This window comes from Tamandua tetradactyla, chromosome 11, assembly GCF_023851605.1.
Source record: "Tamandua tetradactyla isolate mTamTet1 chromosome 11, mTamTet1.pri, whole genome shotgun sequence".
Lineage (NCBI taxonomy): Eukaryota > Metazoa > Chordata > Mammalia > Pilosa > Myrmecophagidae > Tamandua > Tamandua tetradactyla.
In genome coordinates, this window is record NC_135337.1 from 4,530,162 (window position 1) to 4,549,776 (window position 19,615).

The 19,615-nt window shown below is 46.6% G+C and overlaps 1 pseudogene; it reads right to left on the reverse strand.

The window, feature by feature from the left end:
• Nucleotides 1-4,687: 4,687 nt before the first annotated feature.
• Nucleotides 4,688-5,376, reverse strand: LOC143650998 (gametocyte-specific factor 1 pseudogene; annotated as a pseudogene).
• Nucleotides 5,377-19,615: the final 14,239 nt, after the last annotated feature.

A 19,615-nucleotide genomic window follows, 5' to 3' on the forward strand; every position in this document is an offset into this window, starting at 1 on the left:
AGATACATATCGACCGTCTAGGTGGAATCCTGCTTACTCTAGTCTCCCAGCCAACGTTCTGTTCACTGGAGCCTCCACTGACTCCAGGGTCTCAAGAGAGACTCTTGGTACTTAGTGATTTTTGCTAATCAACACAATCTTTCACCTGAAAGTACAAAGGTCAGGAGTTTTGGCTACTTTCAGCTCTCAGATAATAGTAAATGAATATTGAGTTTTATTGGAGAAATGCTAAGTTTGTGGCATGTTAGCCAGGTAAACCGCATGCTAGGTACAACGAATGATAACTCTGGTTATTAAGAGTCCCAAATGTTGAGAAGATGGTGAGAGCCTTCACTGATCTGAAAGAAGGGCTCCTACTCTATCACCATGGCTAAAGGAAGAGCTAAACTCTTCCCCAGAGGTCACACAGGCTCTGGCAGTTAGTTCAGCCATCGTTAAGGGCACATGGAAAGCATTCCCATGCTTGGCAGATGGCTGAACCAGCTCCTCACTGGCCCTTTGTGGAGCCATGAAATGATTCCCATGGAAGTTGGTTGCTGCACCCGTCACTAAAGCAATCACCTTCAGGGTCCTGGGACTGGACTGAGTCCTCAGGTTTGAATAGAACTTGCTCTTTTCAAAGAGCCTGGGTCTGTCCTGCTTCATTTTCAACTTAGTTCTAGCCACATCCTCCTTATCTTCTCAGAGGAGAAAAGCCAGTTTGTTGGGAAAGCTCAAACGTTCTGAATCCTCAAGGCTGGGGTTTCGGGGATGTTGGCTGCTCTTTGCTGCCAAGTATTTTTTCTAGAATTGCGAACTTTTCAGGTCGCCCCCCGTAAAGAGTTGGAGGTTAGGAGGCAAAGGTTTCATGTGGGAGAGGAAGATAGAGGGACAAGCTCCAAGGACACTTAGTCCGTTTTATTCCCTGGCAGCTTTAATCCTGCTCTTTAATTTCTGGGTGACTGAGGAGTCCCCTGGGTTCCACCATCTCATCCGCTCCTGCCCCAGCTTGACCTTTTTACCTTTCCTGCTAGCAAGAAGCCCCACCCTGCCCAGAACATGGAGTTCTCTCCCACAGCCTGGAGTGGGCTGGGGTGTGAAGGGAGGAGGGCAGGGCATCCAGGGTTGGAAAGCAAGAAGGAAGAAGAAAGAAACTTTTATTGTTTCCTCCTCGCATACCCTAGCTTTCACCTGTTGACAGAGAACTGAGGTTTCAGGCCTTCACAATGAAATGAAATCCTGCTTTCTAGCTTTGGTCCTCCTCTGTAAGCCCCTTGTCTCGCCTGCTGTTCTTTAGTAACAATGCTCCCAGCGACAACATTTATTGAGTATCAGTGTGTGCCAGGCACCGTGCTAGGCACAGGGGCTAAGCATTTACTCTGTTTTGGGGGGTCAGTAGTCAAGGAAGCAGCTAGATCCCAGCGTACTGGCCCTCAGGCTACAGTGGGTGATGGAAACATAGAAGCTCCTTGCTGAGAACTGGAAATGGTGCTGTATTTTCAAACAATTGGTTCTTGAGATTTACCTTCCTTCTTAAGGGAGCCCCAGGTGCCCGTTTCCATGACGCCACCCCAGGCTGAGCCTCGATTCCTAGGGTGAGTGAGGAGGGGGGTTGAGCCCATGCTGTCTCTATTCCCCCTTGCTGTCCTGCAGGGGCCTTTGCACTCGGCTCCCCCACGGGGAAAGTCAGCAGGGCGGGCAGCCTGCCCTGCAGGTGGGACCTCTGTCTTCCAGGACACGGGTCTGTGGCCTGGGAAAAGGCTCCTCATTTAGCTTAGGAATGGCTTGTTAAACGCCTGAGCGCTGTCACCTGGGGACAGAGAATGTTTTCTTGAGGGAAGGAGAATCCCTGGGGGACCGGGGTGGGGCTGTAAATTTGCGGTGGCCACAAGGGCACCGAGTCCATTTGCCACTAGTCTTAATGCAGACAGAAAACGGAATAGTTCATTGTGGGTGTAAAATATAACCAGAAATTGACATCTATGCCATGGAACACTACTGGGTCATAAAAACAACGACGTGATGGGATCTGAAGGGACATCATGTTGGGGGACAGGTGATCACAAAAGGTTACATACCATGTAATTCATTTATATAACATTATTGAAATGACAAAATCATAGAGATGGAGAACAGATTACTGGTTGTCAGTGTTAGGGATTGCAGGAGAGAGTGGGTCTGACCTTAGGTGACACAAGGTAACTGTGGTGATGAAAAAGCAATGGACCAATCAAAAAAGATGTGGTAATGGTTGCACAATGCCACCCAGGTGATAAAAGTGCATACACACACACACACACACACACACACACACACACACAAGTGCTTCTGAAGCTTAAAATCTCAATAAACTGTGTGGCTTGCACCAATGTCAATTTCCTAGTATTTTTATTTGTTTGGTTTTGTGTTTTTCAGTGTTCTTTACTTATACATGTCGTTACTATTGGGACAAGCTGGGTGAAGGGAACATGGGACCTTCTTGTACATTTTTTTTTTTTGCCACTTCCTGTGGATCTATCATTGCTTCAAAATAAAAATATATATAATCAGATGGAAAAATACATGAATTAGCTCATCCTTTCCTCTGTTTGAGGATGTGAACCAGTATGCATTTTTGCAGTTTGGACTATCTTCCAATCACAGAAAGAAGTTAACCATTGTAGGGTACCCGGAGCCTGACATCCCCCCTCTGCTCTTAAAGAAGCAACAGCGTGCGGCAGTCCCCAGGATCGGGCATAGGTGTCTAGTAAATCTTGGCTCAGGTTTAGATTAAAACCCTGGAAAGGAAATCCAGGGCCTATTGAAACTGAAGGGTGAGACTCTGACATTTACACAGAGCCAGCTCTGGGCTGTGAGGGATATGAAATCGCTTTAGGGCAACCTGGTAAAAATAATTAGCAAGAGACTCGAAAGTTTGGCTTTGGAGGGCTGGTTTGCATTGCAAATGCCTTTCCTGTTCCAGTGCATTCCTCTGTCTACCTTGTGCTGGTCTCCGGGACCCGGATTGCCCTGGAAGCTGCATTAGAGGTGGGCCGGGAGGAGGGACGAGGCGGTGGCACCCTCACAGGTCAGGATGGGAGTTCAGCAGAGAGGACGCACGCCATGCCTGATGCCACTGGCACCTTCCCAAACGTGTTTCTGAAAGGCATCACGCTGCTCGGGAGGGTGCTGACAGAGGTGACAGCAGTCCCAGCTGCTAACTCCATCAGCTGAACACAGGGCTGCATTTTGGTTGGTCTGTTTGTTTGTTTTTAACAAAGGTCCAGGGTGCTAATGACCTCCCTGAGCCCGGATGCAAAATTTCACTTTGGGCATGTTTTTCTGAAGGAGACAGCCCATACATACCTTTCCTCAAATTTTCAAGGGTCCACAATGCCCAAAAGATGCAGAACCTTTTATTAGTAACTCTTTCCCAGAGACCTCTCTGCAGGGAACTGACGAGGCCCAATGTCCCATCCATGTGGGCAGGAGGTGACCCCCAAAATGTGCTCAGTCCTGTTTGACCCCAATACAAATCTCAGGAGTAAGGGTGGCCACCCTCTACTTCTTCCCTGTCCTTCCTTTCCTCCATCTCTGGTTTTGCCACCTCTCTACCCTTCCCACCCTTTCCTCCCATCACTTTCCTGCTTGCCTCTCCTGTGGTATTGATCCGACACATTAATCATTACAACAACAGCTCAAAATTCCACTGCGCTTCATTAATCCAGAGGAAAACACCGTGTCAGCTGGTGAGCGCTGGAGGGCACACTCATGCATTCTTCCCAGGGCCCAGGATGCTGGAAAGTTCTCAGTCTCCATTAACCCAAGCAGGAGGCCGCTGTGGAAGTGCCTGGCAGACCTTGGGTTGTTCAAGAGGCCGAGTTGCAAAACCCTATTCGAGTTGCCAAGACCTGAAAAGTGTGACTCTAGTGAGGTTAAAGCTCAGTGCTTTTACAGCTTTTATTACAATAAAGTTCTTATTTTATCCTTATTTATGTTTTGTACTCATCCATCCATACCCTGGATAAAAGGGGCATCAGACACAAGGTTTCCACCATCACACGGTCACACTGTAAAAGCTGCAGAGTTATACCACTGTCTTCAAGGATCCAGGCTACTGGAACCCAGCTCAACAGTTTCAGGTACTTCCTGCTCGCCACTCCAGTACACCGTGAGCTAAAAAAGGATATCTATAGGATGTTATGATAGTTCTTAGTCACTTGAGAGCGAGAGGACTGGAGAGGGTGTGTCCATACTTAGCCTTCGGACTTCCGGGTGTGGTCAGGCATGGCCTCTCGCCAGGCTGCTGAGGGTGTCTCTTGTGCTGTGGGTTCAGTTTTACAGCTATGATTTCTGTCCTGTAGATGGGTGTGTGCACCCATCGCTGGCCTCTGGGAGAGATGGGGAAATGAATCCAGCCAGCTATTTTCAGACAGGAAGGGCCCTTGAAACAAACCGACATATCAGGGAGAAGGAAATGCCTTGATCTCCAGGCAAAGGTGCCATCCTGACCTTGGTCTGACACCAGCCATCAGCCACAGAAGGAGCAGAGGACGTTGTGGAATTCCGGAGGCCATGTAAGCTCTCGATGCCTTTGTTTGTATTTTTTTATAAGTCACGGATAGTTTATCTTTCTATAATTAGATTAGGAGAAGAATGAAGAACCCACTGGTAGCAGGAAGATGCAAGAGTCCTCTTGGGTCTGGCATTTGACGAGATAGACATTCAGTTATTGTGCATTTCCATTGTTTTTCCATGGCGGAACATATGGCAGAGACCTGGGAACTCACATGCCTGATGCCAGGTTACTCTCACGTTCCAGAACTATGCTGCTTGCAGGGCTGTTGCTGCCACAGTAAATGGCTGTGGCCCTGACAGATGTGGTGCTGGTCTCTTCCCACAACCTCTATCCCAGTCTTCATGGCAGGGAGGGCACTGCCATGTGCTCTCAGCCAGAGGCTCTGTGTCCAAGGTTCCTGGGTTGGTTGATAACATCCTGCTCCATACAGCTTTTGTCATCACAGCTTGACGTATGATGGATAATTTCAGCCCAAAGAACCTGGTGGTGCTCACTGAAGGGACAAGTAGCCAATTTGCTTGTGACATCAGGATGATTCCTGCTGCACTTGATGAGATGATAAGGAAACCTGCAGGCCTTGATATGATGGCTTTTTTTTTTTAATCACAGGGGCATTATAATAGCTACTCAGGGTCCAGGGAATCAGCTTGGTTGAGACACGCTCTCCCCACATTAGTGCCCCAGCAGTGCTCTTGATACACCTGCCTGTCTAGCTTATGCAACTGTCCATCGAGATCTGTGCATCCTTCAAACATCAGCTCCTCTGGGAGGCTCACCCTAATTTCATCCTCTCTTCTTGATCCCCGAGAAGAATTCCCCAGCTCCCTCATCACTCCCATGGAGCTTAGACAATACTTTCTAAAGCAGATCCTGGCTTCGTGCAATGCTTTCCCTGTGAATGTGCCTTCAGCCCCACTAGACGTGAGCCCTCCAGGCAGGGTCCACCTGCAACTTATTTTACTTTGAATACTCAGCATCCAGCACAGGGCCTGGCACAAAATAGGCGACAGAAATTTCAAATGAAAGAATGATTTAGCAGTAGGCCCAACCCTTCCACTGGGAAGGCAGCTTAAATGCCATGCCTTCCACACCTGGACGACCTCAGCCCATGCAGAATGGTACAAAGTTTAATTTCTAATAAGGTCACCAGTTTTCTTAATGGAATTTGGATCAACCTATTTATCCATAGCCTCTGAGGGCATGTGTTCATTAGTGTCAATTTCAAATGCATCAACTGGTTTTCGTCCATGTCCATGTCCACAATGTCATAATGTTGACTCATTTAGAAAGTTCTTTTTTCAAATTGGGCAATTCGAAATCGGCAACACTGATCATGTACCCACAATGTGTCAGAGTCCACACGAGGCCTCGTGGAAATGCAGAGATGACAGGTCCCTGCCCGCAAGGAGCAGAGTCTACTAGTTAAAGAGATGTGAGTGTGGATACAAAGGTGAAGACCTGGCATGTTCTCTTTCGAAGCTTATGGTCCGGCTGGGGAGCTGAGGTATTGATCAATGCCGACCCCTAATAAATACAACTATTTATTAGGGGTATGGGTACCCATGTCGATTGTAAATGCCAGCACAGTGGTGTACAGAGGCCCACCGGTTCAGGAGAGCAAAGGAAAAGAGCACACAATATAGGAAAGGGTAGAGGTCAATGGAGCGAGGACTGAGCCCTTTCCTAACCCTTTGGATCTGATTGACTCCAAATGTCAATTTTGGAGCTGGGATTTTTCTTGTGGGCCCAAAGAACTAGCCTGAACCATCAGGGTCACTGTGGAGTGGAGATGACTCTCCAGTGAGGTCCTGGGGTCACCATTTCAGGGCTCTTTGGATGAAGGGGGCTTAAGCCTGGATCTCACCTCCTGGAGCTCCTCTGGACCAGAGGAGCTATTAGAAGAAGGAAGTTTGGTGGGTGACATTTCATTGGGGCCCTGGCGCCAAGCACAGAAGGTTCGTCCACTCCTCCATCCCCTACACAACCTCAGCCCTTAAGACCGCAGCTGGTAAGCTCTGTAATATGGTATCTGGGAGGAGGTAAAGTTAGGGGCACAATCTGACAATGGGGCGCTACCCTTCCACAGTGTTTGGTTAGCTCTCCCAGGCACTTGAGATGTGGGGGGGGCTGGTTCCCTGGGTGCTATGAATTGTCCCCTCTACTCCAACGGGGAGTCTGGACATGAGAGGAAATTAAGAAGGGTCCAAGAAAGCACCGCTTGCTCCTATATGGAGGAGAATCAGGCTGATAGAACTTCCAAATCAGCTTTCTTGATCCTAAGCTCTCCTTGCCAAGGAGAAGGAGACTGACCTTAGGGGGTCATTTCCATTCCCTGCATTCACTCAGCTGGCCCAGAGAGGAAATTCTCCTTTGCCCCCAGCCACTCCTTGCTGGTGAATGAGGAGCATGACTCACATCTTTGGGGAAAGCAGCCTCAGCTAGGTGAGCCTAATTCAAAGGCCAGGCAGACGCAAATAGCATACTTTTCTATGAATAGCTCTCCCAGCTGTGCTGTGGGAGGCCGAGCTGCTTTATTATCCAAAGTACATTCTCCCCGTTCTTATTTATGAGCAGGATCGGGAACCATGGGCTGCCTACCTTTGACCCCTCAAGGCCAGCTTCAGTGTTCTTTGTTCCCTGAAGTCTCACCAAAGTGAAATATTAACTGGTGGGGGGACAAAAGGGCCTGGGAGCCTCTGAAGGCAGGGCTGATGAAGAAGGATACCTGGAGGAGGTGTTCACTGACTTGGAATTTTCCATTCCCCTTTCACTCATGTGACTGGGGAAGCAAACATAGTTTCGTTTGCTTCAAGCCGCGAAACTAAGATGGCTGACGGGGTGGCATGTGCTAGATAACTAGACAGTGGCCGCAACTCTTCATAGTCCTGTTGCCCCTGATAATAATGATCTCAGTGATGCAAGTGTGGTGGAAATTACTAGGCCTGAGGGTCAGGAGACTTGGGACCTAACCATGGCTCTGCCTCAGTAACAGCCTGAGGAACCTTGGAGAAGCCATTCGATGTCTCAAGGCTTCTATTACCTCAGCTGTAAATTGAGAGGCTGCACTGGAGTGCAAAGGTTCGTTCCAGCTCTGACATCTTCTTTAGAGGCTGAGACTCATGAAATCCATGTATAAGCTAGTTGTAGTAGTTGTATTTTATTTTACCAATGAGAAGTTATTTGGGTCTGCCTTCAACCACCTTGGACCTCTCTTCTTTCCCTTCTCTCCATCTACCTCACTGTTTCTTGCCCCCATTTCCTGATCTTTGTCTGAGGGCTGAGAATCTCCTCCTAAGCCAGAACACCGATCAATAGCACTCTTTTTGAGTCAAACAGACCCGTGTTTGCCTTGCTCCAGCTCTGTGAGTTCCTAGCAGTGTAATCTTGACCAAATTGTCTTCTTTGGGTATCAATTTCTTCATCCAAAAAAGGGTTTTGTAAGAATTATACTCAATGCCTCATATATAAGGCTCTATAAATATAAGCCATTCTGTGCTTATAACTTAGCACACAGAAAGAACTCATCCTTCTTCCTAAAGCATTTCTCCTTTAGTCTTTGTTTCTTTGAGCAGGAACACCATCCTAATTACTCAGCCTTTGCTGTCATCTCTGCTTTTCTTCTCCCTCATCCCCTGCGGTAATATCTCTGAAAGTTTCCTTTTGGTTCCTTTGGGGTCTGACAATTCTGGGCAGAAAGCCTGTAGGTCCGGGGTCAAGCAAGGGACTCAGTTTTCTTCTGAGATGAGACTATTATCTTTGGGAATTGCTGGAGATCATATTCACCCAGGCACTTTGCCGGGACAGGAGTGGGGGTGTCTGAAGAAGTTGGGGGGTGAGAGGAGATACAGAGAGGGTGGAAGGATGGTGGAAATGAATTCTAATCATGGACTGATTGGCCAAGATTCCCTGAAAGTGGATGTGGATCTCATGAGCTGGGGTCGAAGGGGCCAGGCCATACCTCCTTGGACTTGCTTCTGATTTCCTTACTGTGCAGAATCTGCCCTAATATAGATTCACATTCCTTGAGCACTAAGGGTTGTGCACATGGAATGGGGATGTCTTTCAGCATGACATTGACTTGAAAAGTTGAAGGGAGATGGGAATGTCAGATAATGTGCTTTAGGAAAAGTTTTAAAAATTGCTTCATTTGAATGGATGCAGCTCTGCAGTCACAGAGCTTAGTGGTGCATGAGCTGAGTTTCAGCAACCATCATCCCCCTTGACCAGTAGCCCTCATGAGGGGTAGCCTTAACTTGCTGGCACTCATCCATTAGAGTCAAAGTTCCATGAGAGCAGGTTCCATGTCTTTTTCATCAGTGAAGCCCCAGTGTCTAGCAAAAGGTCTGGCACAATGTAGATGCTCAATAAATATTGTTGAATGCTGAATGAATGAATGAAAGGTGACTTCTAGCTAGGGATGACTGGCACAATGGGTACCCAGGGGGTCTGATGCTGACAAAATGGTGTAGTAAAGAGTGTGTACTTCGGAATCAAACAAAACTGGGTTTGGATTTGCCCTACCTCTTAAGGGGTGCATGACCATATCTTCTGAGTCTCACTTTTTCCCTCTATAAAACAGGGGCATAAAACACCAACCCCAGTAATGTGTTGGATAGGTGGTATGGGATAATATAAGGAAAGCACCTAAATTGATTCTTGACAAGAGCTTATGCTGGAATTGATGCCTCCTGGAGAACCTTGCAAAGATGGGTGTTCCCTAGGGCCTCCGAAATCCACATCAGCTTTGGGGTTGCCCACTTTGGAGCCCCTCCAGGTATGCTCAATGGGGATCTCAGGTAGGGATTGAAGTGGCTTGTGGTCACAATGCCTTCTCTGCTCCTGGCACCCCCCCCCCCCCACACACACACACACTGGGAACTCAAAACCCATTAGGCACTCAAATGTGCAGTACTTCAGTTTCCCAGAAAAGGCATGACTTCTGTTGGTTAGGTTGCGGACCTCGCCACTGCTCTGCTTTCCCTACAACTTACTGCCTCCATTCCTGTCCCCTCGTTGGTCTTGTGCTTGGTCTTGGAGAGCTGCCGTTATCATTGAGCTGATCTCATGCTGTCAGCAAAGGCAAGGAAAACAATGGCTTCTCTGCAGGACTTTGCCTCCCACAGCCTCAGGGACCACAGACTCTACAGGCTGGAGTGGAAAAATAACATCCATAGCTTCTGAGGATGTTCAGCTGAAGAACGATAATACATGCACGCACTCACTGCTGCAATGTCTGTGTTTTTAAAACATCCAGCAACGGTCTGAGAGATCACGCCAGTTCATTTCATTCTTCACCAGTGTCACAAGTGGGAATTTGTGAAAAGCCCCATGGAAGAGCTGGAGGAAAGTAGAATAAATTCAGGCTAGCTAGGATAAAGAGGGAGAGGATTTTTCTATCAGTTGTTGCATAGGTGGGAAAGGGTAACTTGAATATTTTTTAGGGTGAAAGTTTGCTGTTTTAAAGCATCAACGTTTGATTGGCTAGTGAATTGCTGGGGGTCTTGGATGGAAGGAGGAGGGGAAGTTCGTGGCATAAAGGTATGACCACAAGACTGACGTTGAAAAAACTAGGTTTAAATCTCTGTTTTGTTCCAGATCTGTTATGTGATGGCTTGGTGTGACTTAATCTGCCAAGGACTCAGTTTCTCCATCTGTCACATGGAAGGAGCACAGGATGTGTGAGAATTACAAGAGGTCATGAGATTTGAGTGTGCGCCCAGCACATAGTGGGCAGGAACCCCAAGAGACATGACAGAGTGACCTCAGCAACCAGCTAGGGCAGGCAGCCCTTATTCTTGGCTGGCAACCTTTGTATGAAATCCAGAAGACACATTGGAGGGCGGGAAACAGAAAAAGAAATCTGTAGAGGATTTGGAACCTTTTTCCACAGGGGAGCTGTGTCTTCTTGGTGATTCAGACAGTGAGTCTGTCCTTTTCTGCCCAGAGGACAGGATCTCACGAGAGGCATTTGAAAAGCTCTTCCAGCATAAAGCAAGTCAGTTGTCAGTGGGGAGAGGAGGGGTAGATGGAACTGACTTCACACAGAGTAAGTGTAGATGTGGAGGTGAAACGGTGCTGAGTCGAAAGAGAGTGAGCCTGGGAAGTAGCAGCGGTAGACACAGCACAGTGTGGTGAGAGATAGATGCAAAATGCTCAGATTTCTGGAGGAAGAGGGGCAGGAAGAACTGGAAAGGAAGGAGAAGCAGTGAGCCTTGAGGATTGGCCAGTAGGTCCTGTGATAACTGAATACAGGTAGCTCCCTGCAGAGTCTTGAGTATCCCCTGCAAGAGGCGTACTGTGAAGTTTGCTCCCCTGGGGCAGCAGCCAGGGTTGAGAATGGACACAATACTTAAAGGGCACCAAAAATTCTGTAATCTAGATAAATGATCTTTTTTGGGGAGAAACACATGGTCTGGGAATTGAACCTGAGTCTCCTGCATGGAAGGCGAGCATTCTACCACTGGATTGCCTATGCATCCTAGATAAATGATCTTTTTTGTGGGGGGGTTCATGGTCAGGGAATCGAACTTGGGATTCCTGCATGGAAGGCAGGCATTCTAACCACTGAACTACACATGCACCCTAGATAAATGATCTTTTAATGCAATATTTAAAAACATCAAAATTAATGCCAGAAATCCATGATGAACAAAACTGTCAAAAATTTAAATAAGGACAAGATCCGACCCTGTACTTGTGGCTTGACCTTGCTCTCTTCTCCCTAATTTCAGGCCCAGTTGACTTGGGTGGTTTTTTGATGGAAACCTTCCAACACAACCTGCCTTTCTAAGAGTCCAGAATGATTTATTCTTATTGGAGTGGGGTAATACCATTAGTGATCCAAGCATTTCTCTGATACTTTCCTTATTGGAGGAAATTAGATACACACACACATACACACATTTCATCCCTGGTGGGTGTGGTCTTCAATCTCTGGGAATATACATTCTGGATAAAGAAGATGCCCTTGTAGTATCTTTAGTGGGGTGGGGGTAGGAGGCAGTTGCAGGATTTTGTATATTGAAATGTTGACTTGTGCCTAATTGTCTTCAAAGAGTTTCACTTGTATGTGTTCTTCTCACCTCCTCCTCAGCCACTCATTCATTTGTGCTTTCAACAAATAATTTACCAACCACTTTATGTCAGGTATTTGCTGGGGGGAGGCAATACAGAGGTAAATTACACAGAAATTCCTGACCTAGAAGTGCCTGCAGTGTGAGGGGAAGACATTTGAAGGAGAGAGAGGGTGCTAGGGATGACTTGAGAGGATTTGCGTAGTACGTTAGGGTGCACAGAGGTGCAGCAGCCAACGTGCCTCCAGTGCAGCCAGGGTTGGACTCCAGCAATTAGCTGGAGGAGGAGAGGAAAATGTTTGGAGCTGAGGGTAATATAAGTGCAAAGCAATAAAGCCCTCTGCCCTCAGTGTGCCATGCGGTGTGGGACCATGCCCTCAGCTTGCCCCCCACAAGCCATGCCAAAGAAACCCGCAATCCAAGTAAAAACAATGGGCCTACTGTTCAAGTGCAGCTTCCAGGCAAGCACTCCTCAATCTGGACTGGCTGGATGCCCCCTGTGACTTCACGCACAGCACCCTGCCCATCCCCTCTGACAGACGTTTTCACACTGGCTGTAATAGCCTGGGTTCTTTTCTGCACACACAGGCCCCCCCCCCCCCCCACTGGACTGTCAGCTCCATGATGCAGGGTGAATCTGTCTTATCCACTGTTGCAGCTACACTGCCCAGTCCAGTGTGTGCTCAAGTAGTTACTCAGTGAATGAATGAATAAGTAAATGGAGGTGAGAGCAACAAGTCCAAAGATTCACAAGTCACTGAGCACCTGGATTCTTATATTAATTATATTCTCTTAATATTACCTAAAGTGTGGACTCTGGACATAGTCAGTGTCCAATAAATACTTTGAATTAATTATGATCCACTGACTGATAATAGCATGAAAAGATGAGACTCAAGGGCTTATCCCCAAGAACTGGAAACCTTCTCTTCTTCCTTCTCCTGCCAAAGGGTGACATATGCTAAGTCATGAGATTAGTAGGTATATTCTCCACAAAATGCTAAATTGTCATGCCTATGATATTCAGCTTTCCAAATAAAATTCAGAGGAATTAAGAACTATTACACAATAGTGGAAACATCAATACAAAGATTAAAGGGTAGGAAAATACCCTGCATGAATATTTCCTACCCATTCCAAACAGCTGGAAATGACAGGTACCTTAATGGAACCAACACATAATTTATTAATCTGCAATATCTAAAAGCTATAGATTAGATAATACAAGAGTCTGGGAATGTGTAATCTTAAGGCAGAGGTGTGGGAAGAATCTATCATTTTAAGTCCTTCGTGGGTCCTCTATTTGCTTGTTACAAATCCCTGAGCAAGTTATTATTCTGTCTTTGCATTTCCTCACCTGTAAAATGGGGACAATGTTACCTGGCCACTCTACCTCACCGGAGCTGTTGAGAGGATCAAATGAAATATTGGAAGTGAGGGTACTTTCTGAGCCATCAAGCATAAGCAAATATAAAGAATCATTAACAGGAGTCATATTCTTACAAAAAAGAGACATGAACAGTAATTATAAAGAATGCAGAAGCTAGATTTCTAGGTACACAAGGGTGGCAGTGAACTCCAACCCCGCGCATCCACCTACCCAACCCAGAATAGCGAAATGAGATCACCTTCTGGGAGTTAAACTGGCAAAATCTGCACCTAATGGATATGTTTAGGCATATGCAGTAGTAAACCAAGGCAATTAAGTATTTGACTGAAGGGTTTGGTAACACTTAAAACTCTGATCAGGTAGCCTTGATATCAAATCTCAGGAAGACAGTCCTGAATGTGATTGCAAATTAGGAATCCAGAACCCAACCGCTTACATTTCGCTTTATTATGCCAACTCTGATGTGACACTCTGCCTGTAAGTGAGATCTGCAGGAACCCCACATCAAAATTACCTGGGGTTTGGGAGGGCATTGGGTGGTTAAAATGCACTTTCTTGGACCCCTTACCACAGAGACACAAATCAGAATCCTTGGCAGGGAGGTCAGGAAATCTGCACTTTTGACATGAACCTCAGATTCCTAGAACAATGAGTTTTAGAGTTTTTTGATAGATAGGGGTATCTCTTCTTCTTAAGGCTAAAGAGATTTTGGACAGATTTCAGAAGAGGAAATAAGCAATCTAGGGAAAGTAGGACTTGTTTATGAAGAAAAATTAAATATGGATAGGCTTGCCTGTGTGAAGTCATGACTATAGTTTATAAATATTTGAAAGGAACAAACTCAAGTGGTGGAATTGGATGTTTTATTCAGGTACCAGACGGCATAAGTAGGAGTAATGGAATGACATAAGCAAAGAGAACTTGGGCCAGATATCAGCGAAAACATCCTGACAGTGTACAAAAAAAAAAAAAAGTTATAGAATCATTTCACATGGTTAAGTCAACCAAAATATCAATCATTACATTCAGTGGAAAAAAACAGTTGGGCAGCATTTGGAAAAACAACCATTTGAGTGGTTAAATTCTCTCTCTGTTTTTTTATTACTGTTGTTTTGATGACTGAAGCTTTGTTACCCTAAGTCACAGGAATCAAGATGATTCTTAATAAGTGAAAATGTGACTCACGAAAAATGTTTAGGACAGGAAGTGGCTTCTGGTTCTAGCAGAGATCTAGGTTAAGCAGCAGTAGAAACCCTTAGCATGATACTGCCTCAAACATCATCACCTTCCTTTGGATTTCACCCTGGGAATGGCGAGTACCAGAAACCTTTACTAAGGATTTGCTTCGTGGGCTTTGTCCTAGGTGCGTTACATAAACTATCCTAACGGCTCTTCATAGCTCTGTCAGAAAAGCACTATTATTCCCATTTTATGGATGATAGCCAGGATCAGAAAGTATGAGCTACTAAAAAAGGGGGGACCTCGAATTGAACCTGCTCTCTCTATCTGACTCCAGAGTCCATGTTTTCCCCCTCAAGCAGGGATAGGACATAAAGCAGTGTAATAATTTTTAGTATTTTCTTTCTGTACATAAAGATTGTCAAGGTGAGCTAAGAGTTAGCATGTACGGAGGACCAAACTCTCTCCAGGCAACTTTGATACTGGGAAGGTCTGTGAGAAATTATAGAACATTCCTCATTTCGGATCCTGCCACCGTCCACAAAAGCTTGATGTTTTTGAATCACAGTTAAGTCAGAGTTAATGTGGCAGTTAATGGATGAGGATGTCATTTGGACAATCTTTCAAGATAACAGGACTTCTCATCTCAGGGCTAAAGAACGGGGTCTCAGTACTAGAAGAAATGATGATGAAAATGTGTCCTTCTGCTCTAGCAATCCTCCCTCTCCCTCTCCTCTTAATCTTCATTATCATCTTCCTTCACTACCATTCTCTAACTCGTCATTTAAACAACCACCATCCCCACTATTACTATGACCATTACTATGCCACCTCTGACACTACCACCACCGGCACCACTACTCCATCACCACCTCCACCACCACCACAACCACCACCGTTATCACCACCACCACCGCCACTGCCACCGCCACCATTATCACCATCACCACCAACACCACTACTGCCGCCACCACCATCATCATCACCATCACCACCACCACCACCACCACCACCGCCACCACTGCCACCATTATCACCACCACCACCGCCATTGCCACCACCACCACCATTATCACCACCACCACCGCCATTGCCACCACCACCACCACCACCACCACCATTATCACCATCACCACCATCACCATTATCACCACTGCCACCACTACCACTACCACTACCGCCACTGCCACCGCCACCATTATCACCACTGCCACCGCCATTGCCACCACCACCATCACCATCACCACCATCACTGCTGTCGCCACCACCGCCACCATCACCACCACCACCACCACCGCCACTGCCACCACCACCATTATCACCATCACCACCAACACCACTACTGCCGCCACCAACATCATCATCACCATCACCACCATCACCACCACCATCACCACCATCACACCATCACCACCACCTCCACAACCACCACCACCACTGTCACCACCACCAGCACCACTATTCCATCACCACCACCACCACCACCACCACCACCACCACCACCACCACCGCCACCATTATCACCACTGCCACCACCATTGCCACCACCACCACCATCACCACCATCACTGCTGTCGCCACCATCGCCATCACACCACCACCACCACCACCACCATCACCACCACCACCACCACTGCCACTGCTGCCACCACTGCCACCACCACCACTGCCACTGCCACCATCGCCACCACCACCATCATCACCACCACCACCACCACCACAACCACTGCCACCATTATCACCACTGCCACTGCCATTGCCACCACCACCACCACCACCACCAACACCATCACTGCTGCCACCACCATCGCCATCACACCACCACCACCACCATCACCACCATCACTGCTGTCGCCACCACCACCACCACCGCCACTGCTGCCACCACTGCCACCACCACCACCACCATCACCACCACCGCCACCATCACCACCACCGCCACCACAACCGCCACCGCCACCACCACTACCGCCACCACCACCATCGCCACCATCACCACCATCACTGCTGCCGCCACCACCGCCACCATCAACACCATCACCACTGCCACCATCACCACTGCCACCATCAACACCACCACCACCACCACCATCACCACTGTCACCACCACATCCGCCATCCACTACACCATCACCACCACCATAACCACCGCCATCACTGCCAGCACCAACACCACTGTTACTATCACCATCACAGCCATCACTAACATCATTACCATCACTATCACTACCACTGACACCCTACAACCATCCTCAGCATAACCACCATCACTGCCACTACTACCACCGCCACCATCATACCACTTGGTATGAAGAAATATTAAATATTGTTGTTCAGTGTTATTCAAGATTACTCACTACCACTGCCAACCCAAATAACCTGCTCAGTCTACTATGCCTGATAGTTCTCCCCTTCATCCCAGCCGCACCTCAAAGTGTATTAGCTTGACAGTTACACCACAACAATAACAAAAAGCAGAAATGGAGCCATAATTCCTTGTTTCAACCTTTGCAAAAAATGATTGTGTACCCAATGTTTAAGGCTTCAGAATCCCATTAACTGAAACCAGATATAAAACAGATACAAAGGCAGCTCAGCTTTCTTCATGCAGCCTTAGGGCAGCTCCTGAAACTAGAGAATTATGGGGTTAAAAGAAAGGAGCATCTGATAAGCCCCAGATATCACAGTGCCAATTTGTGTCTTTCTTCACATCTGGCCCTGAGCGGGAGCTCAGAAACGTAGGCTAAGAGGGCGCCCGAGAAGCTGCCTCACATGCACACATATGAAGAGTATAGTTTTGCAGTGAAGGCTTTGGCCCCATTGGGAAATCTTAGACTTGAGAAGCTGCTGACATAAACAAGGGGAAAGTCTTGGTATCAAGTCAGAAGACTTGTTTTTGGAAGCTGAAAACCGACTTCGGCAACAATGGGCCTCCACAGCTCCCTAATTGCATCCTTGCTGCAGGAGCCTGAGAAGCCCTCTTGGGGCTTGTAACTAGCTCTGCTTAGGTAAGTGTGGTGTGCAAATAAGCCCCCTTGGGCTTTCAGATGCGTAAACAGCCTTCCAGCTGATATTCAGCCACAAGTTCGAAGTTAAAGCAACTATCTTACAGATCCATGAGTCCAGAAGAGAGGGGCCAGGTCCGCATTTGTGTCTGAGGGACGGGGCCCAGAGAAGAGGCTCTAGCACATTTGCTAGGTCAGTGGACCTATGCGTGAGCAATATGAAAGGGGGAAGTCAAATGAAGAGAGGCGTGTGGAACCAGCGCTGACGTGACTTGGAAAGGAAATGTATAATCAGTATAAGAACTGGGGTTTCGCCAGGAAAGACACGTTTTGCTGACAAAGTGAAAGGAGAGTGAAAGAAAAAGAGATTAGAGAGGGAGAGAGAAGGAAAGAAGGAAAAGGGTAAGGTTCAATGAGTAGCTGAGTGAGTCAGCCAAGTATTTTTCAAGAAACCTATTGTGGTATGGGAAAAAGGACAAAAATTCTTCTTTGTCTCCCCTGTCCAAACTCACAAAATTAGGCGGGATTGGGGAAAGATTCCCAACATGCTAGGGAGACGGTACCCTATAAAAAGACCCATATTTTTTACCCAATAAAAATGAAGGAAGTCAAAGGCAAATTCTTATTGGGAAAGTCATAGTGAAAATACACATCTAGAAATGAGGCCAAATCTCCATATTTTGACATTTTCAGACAACCCACCAAGCTAGTGAAGGTAAAAGTGTTTTGATGATGAATGATGAGAATTTTACTTCTTCATGAAATGTATCACCCTTATGCCCTGACTTTCCACCCTGGGCCTGGTTGACATGACACCTGCTCCCATGTCTTCTCCCAAGCGATGCCTGCATCCTGCGAGAAATAACACTTAGTCATGCCCTCCGAACACCACACCTGCTCTCAAAGGGGGAGATTTTTGCTCCCTGGGGGGAGTCCCCAAATAGGATTCTTGTGTTGCTAGAAGACATATTGAGTGCTAAGGGTTGTCATCCAAAAGATGTCTCTTTTTTGCAGCTTGGCAATCTCCCTGTCTACAATTTTATTTTCTATTCTCACCAGCCAAACCAGCAAAGGGTAAAAGTGCAAGAGACTTTTCAGACAAGGTTTATAAAGGGGTTGGGGTGGTGCTGATGTGGATTGAATATTGAATAGGACAAAACAGAAGTTTGTAAAGAATCTGTAATTTGTTATTTAACTTCCTGCCAGCTGCCCAAAGGTGCTATGCATTTCTTGATTTTAAAATTGTGTAATGATTTGTTGTTTTATGCAAAACAGGCATGCCAATGGGTTGTAAAGTGAGTTTTCTAAAATGCAGATCCATTTTTCCACTGACTTCATCCTGAGCACATGGATGTGTTCCCACAGGAACACATCCTCTTTCTCGTGGAGAGGTTAAGAAGAGGCCAGTTCTGTGGCAAACAGGCTAATCTATCTTTAGCAAGATTATACCTGCCTGGAATCAAATTCTGGGAAGCAGAATGATGGAATGAAGAGTATAGGATTTGGAGTTAAGCAGGTTTGAACTCCAGTCTGCCTCTTATAGGTAAACTAGTTAAACACTCTGAGCTTCGGTTTACATACCTATGAAAAGATAATAATAACCATTTTGCAAAGTTATAATGGGGTTTAAAGGAGATAATGTTTGTAAAGAGCTCGGTGTACTGTAGGCACTCATGAATGGTGGCTATTTTTCTCAAACAGCTCTCTTTCCTTTAGAGAAAAGAACTAACGCATCCTGAGGACCTACTGTGTGCCATCACTGTACACGTCCTCTGTACATCAACAACCTACTATTTTCCAAATGCGTGCAACGTGACAGCCAGTGAGGTGCTTTACAAGTTCACCAATGATCCTTATGACAATACCTCTACTAGTATCATTCTCCCCACTCTCCAGATGAATTAATGAAGGCTCCTATTTTCATACAACATTACAGCACTTGACCCACTCTAGATTTCTCTTCCCTGACAGTCACCCAACTATATTTCCAGGTCATGGGGTGATTTGGTTTGCTAAAGCTGCTGGGAGGCAATATACCAGAAATAGGTTGGCTTTTTTCAATGGGGATTTATTAGGTTGCAAATCTACAGTTCTAAGGCCATGAAAATGTCCAAATTAAGGCATCAGGAGGAAGAGACCTTCACAGAAGAAAGACTACTGGCGTCCGGGGTTCCTCTGTCACATGGGAAGGCACATGGTAATGTCTGCTGATCCTTTTTTCCTGGGTTGGCTCCAATGGCTCTCTCTCCTCCAGAGGCTTTTCTCTGAATTTCGCCTCTTAGCTCCTTTGAGTTGTATCTGTCTTTTATTCTCTCACAGAGGACTCCAGCACGGGGTTTAAGACCCACCTTGAAAAGGCTGGGTTGCATCTCCAGGGGAACAACCTAATTAAAAGTTTCCACCCAATAACAGGTCTGCACTCATAAGAATG